Raw genomic sequence first — 13,940 nt, forward strand, 5'->3', positions numbered from 1 at the left:
TGTACTTACTAATTATTACCACACTCTGTAAAACCAACCACATTGGCTACATAAACAATTATTAATAATTATTTACAGTTGCGTAAATAATTACTACACTTTGTAAAACCAACCACATTGGCTAGGTAAACAATTATTACTAATTATTTACAGTTGCGTAAATATAATTACTAATTATTACCACACTGTAAAACCAACCACAATGGCTAGGTAAACTTTTAATACTAATTATTTACATTTGCGTAAATATAATTACCAATTACTTCCACACTCTGCAAAACCAACCACAATGGCTAGGTAAACTATTATTACTAATTATTTACAGTTGCGAAAATATAATTACTAATTATTACCACACTGTAAAACCAACCACATTGGCTAGATAAACAATTATTACTAATTATTTATAGTTGCATAGTGTACTTACTAATTATTACCACACTCTGTAAAACCAACCACATTGGCTACATAAACAATTATTAATAATTATTTACAGTCGTAAATAATTACTACACTCTTTAAAACCAACCACATTGGCTAGGTAAACAATTATTACTAATTATTGACAGTTGCGTGAATATAATTACTAATTATAACCACACTCTGTAAAACCAACCACAATTGCTAGGTAAACTGTTATTACTAATTATTTACAGTTGCGTAAATATAATTACTAATTATTACCACACTGTAAAACCAACCACAATGGCTAGGTAAACTTTTAATACTAATTATTTACATTTGCGTAAATATAATTACCAATTACTTCCACACTGTAAAACCAACCACAATGGCTAGGTAAACTATTATTACTAATTATTTACAGTTGCGAAAATATAATTACTAATTATTACCACACTGTAAAACCAACCACATTGGCTAGATAAACAATTATTACTAATTATTTATAGTTGCATAGTATACTTACTAATTATTACCACACTCTGTAAAACCAACCACATTGGCTACATAAACAATTATTAATAATTATTTACAGTTGCGTAAATAATTATTACTAATTATTGACAGTTGCGTGAATATAATTACTAATTATAACCACACTCTGTAAAACCAACCACAATTGCTAGGTAAACTATTATTACTAATTATTTACAGTTGCGTAAATATAATTACTAATTATTACCACACTGTAAAACCAACCACAATGGCTAGGTAAACTTTTATTACTAATTATTTATAGTTGCATAGTATACTTACTAATTATTACCACACTCTGTAAAACCAACCACATTGGCTACATAAACAATTATTAATAATTATTTACAGTTGCGTAAATAATTACTACACTCTGTAAAACCAACCACATTGGCTAGGTAAACAATTATTACTAATTATTTACAGTTGCGTAAATATAATTACTAATTATTACCACACTGTAAAACCAACCACAATGGCTAGGTAAACTTTTAATACTAATTATTTACATTTGCGTAAATATAATTACCAATTACTTCCACACTCTGCAAAACCAACCACAATGGCTAGGTAAACTATTATTACTAATTATTTACAGTTGCGAAAATATAATTACTAATTATTACCACACTGTAAAACCAACCACATTGGCTAGATAAACAATTATTACTAATTATTTATAGTTGCATAGTATACTTACTAATTATTACCACACTCTGTAAAACCAACCACATTGGCTACATAAACAATTATTAATAATTATTTACAGTTGCGTAAATAATTATTACTAATTATTGACAGTTGCGTGAATATAATTACTAATTATAACCACACTCTGTAAAACCAACCACAATTGCTAGGTAAACTATTATTACTAATTATTTACAGTTGCGTAAATATAATTACTAATTATTACCACACTGTAAAACCAACCACAATGGCTAGGTAAACTTTTATTACTAATTATTTATAGTTGCATAGTATACTTACTAATTATTACCACACTCTGTAAAACCAACCACATTGGCTACATAAACAATTATTAATAATTATTTACAGTTGCGTAAATAATTACTACACTCTGTAAAACCAACCACATAACAGTAAAAGTCGGAAAAAAAAGTCGGAAAAAAAAGTCGGAAAAAAAAGTCGGAAAAAAAAGTCGGAAAAAAAAGTCGGAAAAAAAAGTCGGAAAAAAAAGTCGGAAAAAAAAGTCCAAAAATTTCTAGAACAAAACAAAGCAGTTTTTCTGTTTTTTTTCAATTGTGCCTTCTCCCCCCAAAAGGGGGAGATGCTGGGCCGGTCCCGGAAGTAGTGCAGTACCGGGTCGACCCGTGGCGGAGTTGGAGCAAGCCCCGAACACTCCGCCGCGCTACAAAAATCAGTTTAATATCATGGGTACAATTAGAACCCGTAACAGATATTAAGCTGTTAAGAACAGATACTACACACAAAGAGAAGTTTATTGACTTCCAAACTGATAGAGCACGATACATTGACAATGTGAACCACAATATACATACACTTATATGTAAAGGATACCGAATAATGTGCCAATACAATACAGATGTTGTAAGTCACTTTACATTAACAGTCTTATCTTCGTATCAGAGTCTGCTTATCCTTTATACAATTTCAATCAATTGGTACAAAAAAGGGATATACAATAATAATGGGAGAACCACTCAAATCTCTCCATCCCAATGCACTAGAAGGGGAAAGGGAAAAAAAGGGGGGGGATGTACATGCATACATGTTATGATCCAACGCGCGTTACATGTGGTCATCAATACAACAATGTCGGCATCGTTAGCCCATTTGGTCTCACAACAAAGAACCGTGTGTGCCAACGCTGCAGAAACCGCGCCTCCCCGTCTAGTTCGAGCCGCTCTGACAGGTATTCCCAGAGCAGGAGGCGCAGGCTCTGCAGCGCCGGGTACATGGCTCGTACTGGCTGCCTGCGTGCTTCCGCCAGGCAGCGGCGCTTCCACAAGACAAAAAGGGTACATGCCACAACTAGCCGCGCGAATGCACCCCGCGGTTGGTTTCTCCGCACCGAAAACATACGGTGTACTAGGTGCCACATAACCTTTGACACCCGACACTCAAAAGCGAAATGATCGCCAATCTCCGGTGCTCCGCACTGCGGGCACTGATTGTTGGGGACAACCCCCCATCGATAGAGGCGATCCCGGGTCGGGAGTACGCCCCACCGCTGTCGCCACTCGAAGTCTTTAACTTGGTCTGGCATTGTGCTTGCGGTCCATGTTCTCCATCTCCTAGAATCGGTTCGCTCCGCCTCTTCTGCGCTGAGGCGAGCACACGCCATGAGGGCGCTTATCTCGGTTGGCGGCACTTCCTCTATGTTTACCTCTGGCAGCTCTACATTAAGCGTTTCCTGGAACCTGGCGGCCGCTTGGTAGAAAGGGTGCGGCGTTTCTGCTCGCGGCCCCAAATGTCTTTGAGGGGTGAAGGCCCTCCTCGCAGTGCTTAGCCAGTACAAGAGCAGGGGCCGTCCTGGGTAATCTGCTTGGTCCAAAAGGCCGACGACAAGCTTGGTCAGCATAGTCCGCGCAACCGTTTGGACGCACGGTACACCGAGGCCTCCTCTACTACGGGGAAGTTGCACAAGATGTCGCGCCACTAGGGCTGTCTGTCCTCCCCAGAGGAAAGTGCCTACAAGGGAGGAGAGTCTCCCTGCCGTGCGCCTTGGCATCACTGCCACTCTTGCCACGTAGAACGCAAAGGCAAGCGCGCTGTTCTTAATTACCGCAATTTTGGCGGCCGTTGACAAGTCAAACCGCGCAGCGTTTGCGAAAACCCTGTTGGCTTTGTCGATACTCAGGGTCCAAGTAGCTGGGGATACTCCTCCTTCTTGAAAGAGTACTCCCAGTACCCTAACAGCTTCTACCAAGGGGATCGGTTCTGGTAGTGCCTCTTGGAAGCTGCCAAAGCGGAGAGCGTGACTTTTTCCTACATTCAGTTTTGCTCCCGAGAGCGCTGCATATTCTCTAAAGACTGTCATGAACCTCTGCAGGCTTTGTCCATCACGCACAAACAGGGAGATATCATCGGCGTACGCCATTATCTTCACCTCGTCTTGTCCTATCCCCGGAAAGCCGCGGATGCGACGCTCGCTGACGACGCGCCGCAGCAGTGGGTCCAGTGACAGGACAAACAGTGCTGGAGACAATGGGCAACCCTGCCGCACTCCTCGGGTTACCGCAAAATTGGGGAGCAACTCCCCGTTCAATAACACTTTGATCTTAGCCAAAAGGCCGAGAAGCGATAAATTGACAAGGAACTGCAGTTCGATCCCATCAAAAATGTATGCCCAAGTGGTGCCACTTATCGGTTGTTGCAGAAACAGCGTCGGTCCACCGTTTTTTGTTTGTAGCACTTGAGCTATGGTTTACCAAATCTCGACACATCCCTTGAAGGGGATTCTTAATCAAACCATTCTTTATTGCCTCAAATAATGGACTCACATGCAATGACATGCGGAAAAAGTAACCCAAGGTGTCACTGCATGCACGAGGCGCCCAACAATGCAATAAGACAGGCATTGAGAGGATTGCTGTGTTAGGCACATGGATAGCAGTGAGCTCGAATGAAAAAAGTTAGTTGGCCTCATCTTTGAGTTGTGATTGTCCTCCCCCAAAAACCGTGAGTCGCTTAGCTAGTCCCGGAAGTAGTGCAGTACCGGGTAGACCCGTGGCAGAGGTACAGCAAGCCCAGAATGCTCTGCCGCATTACAAAAAATAGTATAATATCAGGGTTACAAATTACAACTGGCAACTGATATCAAGCTGTTAAAACAGTGTTTTCCAGAAATGTTTTGTACATTTGCAAGCAATGCTTTATTGCAGATACCTACTGCTATTAAGGCAAAAGCCTTTATTGCCTCATAGTTGTCGTTAGCAAAAGTGTCACATTTTTGCCACAGCACTTATTGGTCGCGAAGGGAAGACGTCGTGGAGGTGTCGACCAATCACAGAGCAACACCACAGTATGTGCAAATGCATAGCTTATATGTCCATATGTCAATCAATGAGCAGTTACTAATTAAAAAGGAAATAAATAAGTAAATAATTATTTATATGCTATGTCCTGGTTATTGCACTAATTACTCAATATTGGCTAGGTAAACAATTATTACTAATTATTTACAGTTGCGAAAATATAATTACTAATTATTACCACACTGTAAAACCAACCACATTGGCTAGATAAACAATTATTACTAATTATTTATAGTTGCATAGTATACTTACTAATTATTACCACACTCTGTAAAACCAACCACATTGGCTACATAAACAATTATTAATAATTATTTACAGTTGCGTAAATAATTACTACACTCTGTAAAACCAACCACATTGGCTAGGTAAACAATTATTACTAATTATTTACAGTTACGTAAATATAATTACTAATTATTACCACACTGTAAAACCAACCACAATGGCTAGGTAAACTTTTAATACTAATTATTTACATTTGCGTAAATATAATTACCAATTACTTCCACACTCTGCAAAACCAACCACAATGGCTAGGTAAACTATTACTAATTATTTACAGTTGCGAAAATATAATTACTAATTATTACCACACTGTAAAACCAACCACATTGGCTAGATAAACAATTATTACTAATTATTTATAGTTGCATAGTATACTTAGTAATTATTACCACACTCTGTAAAACCAACCACATTGGCTACATAAACAATTATTAATAATTATTTACAGTTGCGTAAATAATTACTACACTCTGTAAAACCAACCACATTGGCTAGGTAAACAATTATTACTAATTATTTACAGTTGCGTAAATATAATTACTAATTATTACCACACTGTAAAACCAACCACAATGGCTAGGAAAACTTTTAATACTAATTATTTACATTTGCGTAAATATAATTACCAATTACTTCCACACTCTGCAAAACCAACCACAATGGCTAGGTAAACTATTATTACTAATTATTTACAGTTGCGAAAATATAATTACTAATTATTACCACACTGTAAAACCAACCACATTGGCTAGATAAACAATTATTACTAATTATTTATAGTTGCATAGTGTACTTACTAATTATTACCACACTCTGTAAAACCAACCACATTGGCTACATAAACAATTATTAATAATTATTTACAGTTGCGTAAATAATTACTACACTTTGTAAAACCAACCACATTGGCTAGGTAAACAATTATTACTAATTATTTACAGTTGCGTAAATATAATTACTAATTATTACCACACTGTAAAACCAACCACAATGGCTAGGTAAACTTTTAATACTAATTATTTACATTTGCGTAAATATAATTACCAATTACTTCCACACTCTGCAAAACCAACCACAATGGCTAGGTAAACTATTATTACTAATTATTTACAGTTGCGAAAATATAATTACTAATTATTACCACACTGTAAAACCAACCACATTGGCTAGATAAACAATTATTACTAATTATTTATAGTTGCATAGTGTACTTACTAATTATTACCACACTCTGTAAAACCAACCACATTGGCTACATAAACAATTATTAATAATTATTTACAGTCGTAAATAATTACTACACTCTTTAAAACCAACCACATTGGCTAGGTAAACAATTATTACTAATTATTGACAGTTGCGTGAATATAATTACTAATTATAACCACACTCTGTAAAACCAACCACAATTGCTAGGTAAACTGTTATTACTAATTATTTACAGTTGCGTAAATATAATTACTAATTATTACCACACTGTAAAACCAACCACAATGGCTAGGTAAACTTTTAATACTAATTATTTACATTTGCGTAAATATAATTACCAATTACTTCCACACTGTAAAACCAACCACAATGGCTAGGTAAACTATTATTACTAATTATTTACAGTTGCGAAAATATAATTACTAATTATTACCACACTGTAAAACCAACCACATTGGCTAGATAAACAATTATTACTAATTATTTATAGTTGCATAGTATACTTACTAATTATTACCACACTCTGTAAAACCAACCACATTGGCTACATAAACAATTATTAATAATTATTTACAGTTGCGTAAATAATTATTACTAAATATTGACAGTTGCGTGAATATAATTACTAATTATAACCACACTCTGTAAAACCAACCACAATTGCTAGGTAAACTATTATTACTAATTATTTACAGTTGCGTAAATATAATTACTAATTATTACCACACTGTAAAACCAACCACAATGGCTAGGTAAACTTTTATTACTAATTATTTATAGTTGCATAGTATACTTACTAATTATTACCACACTCTGTAAAACCAACCACATTGGCTACATAAACAATTATTAATAATTATTTACAGTTGCGTAAATAATTACTACACTCTGTAAAACCAACCACATTGGCTAGGTAAACAATTATTACTAATTATTTACAGTTGCGTAAATATAATTACTAATTATTACCACACTGTAAAACCAACCACAATGGCTAGGTAAACTTTTAATACTAATTATTTACATTTGCGTAAATATAATTACCAATTACTTCCACACTCTGCAAAACCAACCACAATGGCTAGGTAAACTATTATTACTAATTATTTACAGTTGCGAAAATATAATTACTAATTATTACCACACTGTAAAACCAACCACATTGGCTAGATAAACAATTATTACTAATTATTTATAGTTGCATAGTATACTTACTAATTATTACCACACTCTGTAAAACCAACCACATTGGCTACATAAACAATTATTAATAATTATTTACAGTTGCGTAAATAATTATTACTAATTATTGACAGTTGCGTGAATATAATTACTAATTATAACCACACTCTGTAAAACCAACCACAATTGCTAGGTAAACTATTATTACTAATTATTTACAGTTGCGTAAATATAATTACTAATTATTACCACACTGTAAAACCAACCACAATGGCTAGGTAAACTTTTATTACTAATTATTTATAGTTGCATAGTATACTTACTAATTATTACCACACTCTGTAAAACCAACCACATTGGCTACATAAACAATTATTAATAATTATTTACAGTTGCGTAAATAATTACTACACTCTGTAAAACCAACCACATAACAGTAAAAGTCGGAAAAAAAAGTCGGAAAAAAAAGTCGGAAAAAAAAGTCGGAAAAAAAAGTCGGAAAAAAAAGTCGGAAAAAAAAGTCGGAAAAAAAAGTCGGAAAAAAAAGTCCAAAAATTTCTAGAACAAAACAAAGCAGTTTTTCTGTTTTTTTTCAATTGTGCCTTCTCCCCCCAAAAGGGGGAGATGCTGGGCCGGTCCCGGAAGTAGTGCAGTACCGGGTCGACCCGTGGCGGAGTTGGAGCAAGCCCCGAACACTCCGCCGCGCTACAAAAATCAGTTTAATATCATGGGTACAATTAGAACCCGTAACAGATATTAAGCTGTTAAGAACAGATACTACACTTTGATCTTAGCCAAAAGGCCGAGAAGCGATAAATTGACAAGGAACTGCAGTTCGATCCCATCAAAAATGTATGCCCAAGTGGTGCCACTTATCGGTTGTTGCAGAAACAGCGTCGGTCCACCGTTTTTTGTTTGTAGCACTTGAGCTATGGTTTACCAAATCTCGACACATCCCTTGAAGGGGATTCTTAATCAAACCATTCTTTATTGCCTCAAATAATGGACTCACATGCAATGACATGCGGAAAAAGTAACCCAAGGTGTCACTGCATGCACGAGGCGCCCAACAATGCAATAAGACAGGCATTGAGAGGATTGCTGTGTTAGGCACATGGATAGCAGTGAGCTCGAATGAAAAAAGTTAGTTGGCCTCATCTTTGAGTTGTGATTGTCCTCCCCCAAAAACCGTGAGTCGCTTAGCTAGTCCCGGAAGTAGTGCAGTACCGGGTAGACCCGTGGCAGAGGTACAGCAAGCCCAGAATGCTCTGCCGCATTACAAAAAATAGTATAATATCAGGGTTACAAATTACAACTGGCAACTGATATCAAGCTGTTAAAACAGTGTTTTCCAGAAATGTTTTGTACATTTGCAAGCAATGCTTTATTGCAGATACCTACTGCTATTAAGGCAAAAGCCTTTATTGCCTCATAGTTGTCGTTAGCAAAAGTGTCACATTTTTGCCACAGCACTTATTGGTCGCGAAGGGAAGACGTCGTGGAGGTGTCGACCAATCACAGAGCAACACCACAGTATGTGCAAATGCATAGCTTATATGTCCATATGTCAATCAATGAGCAGTTACTAATTAAAAAGGAAATAAATAAGTAAATAATTATTTATATGCTATGTCCTGGGTATTGCACTAATTACTCAATATTGGCTAGGTAAACAATTATTACTAATTATTTACAGTTGCGAAAATATAATTACTAATTATTACCACACTGTAAAACCAACCACATTGGCTAGATAAACAATTATTACTAATTATTTATAGTTGCATAGTATACTTACTAATTATTACCACACTCTGTAAAACCAACCACATTGGCTACATAAACAATTATTAATAATTATTTACAGTTGCGTAAATAATTACTACACTCTGTAAAACCAACCACATTGGCTAGGTAAACAATTATTACTAATTATTTACAGTTACGTAAATATAATTACTAATTATTACCACACTGTAAAACCAACCACAATGGCTAGGTAAACTTTTAATACTAATTATTTACATTTGCGTAAATATAATTACCAATTACTTCCACACTCTGCAAAACCAACCACAATGGCTAGGTAAACTATTACTAATTATTTACAGTTGCGAAAATATAATTACTAATTATTACCACACTGTAAAACCAACCACATTGGCTAGATAAACAATTATTACTAATTATTTATAGTTGCATAGTGTACTTACTAATTATTACCACACTCTGTAAAACCAACCACATTGGCTACATAAACAATTATTAATAATTATTTACAGTCGTAAATAATTACTACACTCTTTAAAACCAACCACATTGGCTAGGTAAACAATTATTACTAATTATTGACAGTTGCGTGAATATAATTACTAATTATAACCACACTCTGTAAAACCAACCACAATTGCTAGGTAAACTGTTATTACTAATTATTTACAGTTGCGTAAATATAATTACTAATTATTACCACACTGTAAAACCAACCACAATGGCTAGGTAAACTTTTAATACTAATTATTTACATTTGCGTAAATATAATTACCAATTACTTCCACACTGTAAAACCAACCACAATGGCTAGGTAAACTATTATTACTAATTATTTACAGTTGCGAAAATATAATTACTAATTATTACCACACTGTAAAACCAACCACATTGGCTAGATAAACAATTATTACTAATTATTTATAGTTGCATAGTATACTTACTAATTATTACCACACTCTGTAAAACCAACCACATTGGCTACATAAACAATTATTAATAATTATTTACAGTTGCGTAAATAATTATTACTAATTATTGACAGTTGCGTGAATATAATTACTAATTATAACCACACTCTGTAAAACCAACCACAATTGCTAGGTAAACTATTATTACTAATTATTTACAGTTGCGTAAATATAATTACTAATTATTACCACACTGTAAAACCAACCACAATGGCTAGGTAAACTTTTATTACTAATTATTTATAGTTGCATAGTATACTTACTAATTATTACCACACTCTGTAAAACCAACCACATTGGCTACATAAACAATTATTAATAATTATTTACAGTTGCGTAAATAATTACTACACTCTGTAAAACCAACCACATTGGCTAGGTAAACAATTATTACTAATTATTTACAGTTGCGTAAATATAATTACTAATTATTACCACACTGTAAAACCAACCACAATGGCTAGGTAAACTTTTAATACTAATTATTTACATTTGCGTAAATATAATTACCAATTACTTCCACACTCTGCAAAACCAACCACAATGGCTAGGTAAACTATTATTACTAATTATTTACAGTTGCGAAAATATAATTACTAATTATTACCACACTGTAAAACCAACCACATTGGCTAGATAAACAATTATTACTAATTATTTATAGTTGCATAGTATACTTACTAATTATTACCACACTCTGTAAAACCAACCACATTGGCTACATAAACAATTATTAATAATTATTTACAGTTGCGTAAATAATTATTACTAATTATTGACAGTTGCGTGAATATAATTACTAATTATAACCACACTCTGTAAAACCAACCACAATTGCTAGGTAAACTATTATTACTAATTATTTACAGTTGCGTAAATATAATTACTAATTATTACCACACTGTAAAACCAACCACAATGGCTAGGTAAACTTTTATTACTAATTATTTATAGTTGCATAGTATACTTACTAATTATTACCACACTCTGTAAAACCAACCACATTGGCTACATAAACAATTATTAATAATTATTTACAGTTGCGTAAATAATTACTACACTCTGTAAAACCAACCACATAACAGTAAAAGTCGGAAAAAAAAGTCGGAAAAAAAAGTCGGAAAAAAAAGTCGGAAAAAAAAGTCGGAAAAAAAAGTCGGAAAAAAAAGTCGGAAAAAAAAGTCGGAAAAAAAAGTCCAAAAATTTCTAGAACAAAACAAAGCAGTTTTTCTGTTTTTTTTCAATTGTGCCTTCTCCCCCCAAAAGGGGGAGATGCTGGGCCGGTCCCGGAAGTAGTGCAGTACCGGGTCGACCCGTGGCGGAGTTGGAGCAAGCCCCGAACACTCCGCCGCGCTACAAAAATCAGTTTAATATCATGGGTACAATTAGAACCCGTAACAGATATTAAGCTGTTAAGAACAGATACTACACTTTGATCTTAGCCAAAAGGCCGAGAAGCGATAAATTGACAAGGAACTGCAGTTCGATCCCATCAAAAATGTATGCCCAAGTGGTGCCACTTATCGGTTGTTGCAGAAACAGCGTCGGTCCACCGTTTTTTGTTTGTAGCACTTGAGCTATGGTTTACCAAATCTCGACACATCCCTTGAAGGGGATTCTTAATCAAACCATTCTTTATTGCCTCAAATAATGGACTCACATGCAATGACATGCGGAAAAAGTAACCCAAGGTGTCACTGCATGCACGAGGCGCCCAACAATGCAATAAGACAGGCATTGAGAGGATTGCTGTGTTAGGCACATGGATAGCAGTGAGCTCGAATGAAAAAAGTTAGTTGGCCTCATCTTTGAGTTGTGATTGTCCTCCCCCAAAAACCGTGAGTCGCTTAGCTAGTCCCGGAAGTAGTGCAGTACCGGGTAGACCCGTGGCAGAGGTACAGCAAGCCCAGAATGCTCTGCCGCATTACAAAAAATAGTATAATATCAGGGTTACAAATTACAACTGGCAACTGATATCAAGCTGTTAAAACAGTGTTTTCCAGAAATGTTTTGTACATTTGCAAGCAATGCTTTATTGCAGATACCTACTGCTATTAAGGCAAAAGCCTTTATTGCCTCATAGTTGTCGTTAGCAAAAGTGTCACATTTTTGCCACAGCACTTATTGGTCGCGAAGGGAAGACGTCGTGGAGGTGTCGACCAATCACAGAGCAACACCACAGTATGTGCAAATGCATAGCTTATATGTCCATATGTCAATCAATGAGCAGTTACTAATTAAAAAGGAAATAAATAAGTAAATAATTATTTATATGCTATGTCCTGGTTATTGCACTAATTACTCAATATTGGCTAGGTAAACAATTATTACTAATTATTTACAGTTGCGAAAATATAATTACTAATTATTACCACACTGTAAAACCAACCACATTGGCTAGATAAACAATTATTACTAATTATTTATAGTTGCATAGTATACTTACTAATTATTACCACACTCTGTAAAACCAACCACATTGGCTACATAAACAATTATTAATAATTATTTACAGTTGCGTAAATAATTACTACACTCTGTAAAACCAACCACATTGGCTAGGTAAACAATTATTACTAATTATTTACAGTTACGTAAATATAATTACTAATTATTACCACACTGTAAAACCAACCACAATGGCTAGGTAAACTTTTAATACTAATTATTTACATTTGCGTAAATATAATTACCAATTACTTCCACACTCTGCAAAACCAACCACAATGGCTAGGTAAACTATTACTAATTATTTACAGTTGCGAAAATATAATTACTAATTATTACCACACTGTAAAACCAACCACATTGGCTAGATAAACAATTATTACTAATTATTTATAGTTGCATAGTATACTTAGTAATTATTACCACACTCTGTAAAACCAACCACATTGGCTACATAAACAATTATTAATAATTATTTACAGTTGCGTAAATAATTACTACACTCTGTAAAACCAACCACATTGGCTAGGTAAACAATTATTACTAATTATTTACAGTTGCGTAAATATAATTACTAATTATTACCACACTGTAAAACCAACCACAATGGCTAGGAAAACTTTTAATACTAATTATTTACATTTGCGTAAATATAATTACCAATTACTTCCACACTCTGCAAAACCAACCACAATGGCTAGGTAAACTATTATTACTAATTATTTACAGTTGCGAAAATATAATTACTAATTATTACCACACTGTAAAACCAACCACATTGGCTAGATAAACAATTATTACTAATTATTTATAGTTGCATAGTGTACTTACTAATTATTACCACACTCTGTAAAACCAACCACATTGGCTACATAAACAATTATTAATAATTATTTACAGTTGCGTAAATAATTACTACACTTTGTAAAACCAACCACATTGGCTAGGTAAACAATTATTACTAATTATTTACAGTTGCGTAAATATAATTACTAATTATTACCACACTGTAAAACCAACCACAATGGCTAGGTAAACTTTTAATACTAATTATTTACATTTGCGTAAATATAATTACCAATTACTTCCACACTCTGCAAAACCAACCACAATG

General features: G+C 34.4%; 2 non-coding genes and 4 pseudogenes across 2 annotated transcripts; all 6 read right to left on the minus strand.

The window, feature by feature from the left end:
• Positions 1-2,225: 2,225 nt before the first annotated feature.
• On the minus strand, positions 2,226-2,396 carry LOC146171304 (U2 spliceosomal RNA; annotated as a pseudogene).
• A 2,209-nt stretch (positions 2,397-4,605) lies between these two features.
• LOC146171305 (U2 spliceosomal RNA) lies at positions 4,606-4,776 on the minus strand (annotated as a pseudogene).
• A 3,483-nt stretch (positions 4,777-8,259) lies between these two features.
• On the minus strand, positions 8,260-8,451 carry LOC146171306 (U2 spliceosomal RNA). Its single transcript, XR_014702936.1, has one exon. It is a non-coding gene; the product is annotated as a U2 spliceosomal RNA (small nuclear RNA).
• Positions 8,452-8,830: 379 nt separating this feature from the next.
• On the minus strand, positions 8,831-9,001 carry LOC146171307 (U2 spliceosomal RNA; annotated as a pseudogene).
• A 2,647-nt stretch (positions 9,002-11,648) lies between these two features.
• LOC146171308 (U2 spliceosomal RNA) lies at positions 11,649-11,840 on the minus strand. Its single transcript, XR_014702939.1, has one exon. It is a non-coding gene; the product is annotated as a U2 spliceosomal RNA (small nuclear RNA).
• A 379-nt stretch (positions 11,841-12,219) lies between these two features.
• LOC146171309 (U2 spliceosomal RNA) lies at positions 12,220-12,390 on the minus strand (annotated as a pseudogene).
• Positions 12,391-13,940: the final 1,550 nt, after the last annotated feature.

The sequence above is a fragment of the Amblyomma maculatum genome, unplaced genomic scaffold, assembly GCF_055883805.1.
Source record: "Amblyomma maculatum isolate TAMU_Amacu unplaced genomic scaffold, ASM5588380v1 scaffold_23, whole genome shotgun sequence".
In the NCBI taxonomy this organism is placed as follows: Eukaryota; Metazoa; Arthropoda; class Arachnida; order Ixodida; family Ixodidae; genus Amblyomma; species Amblyomma maculatum.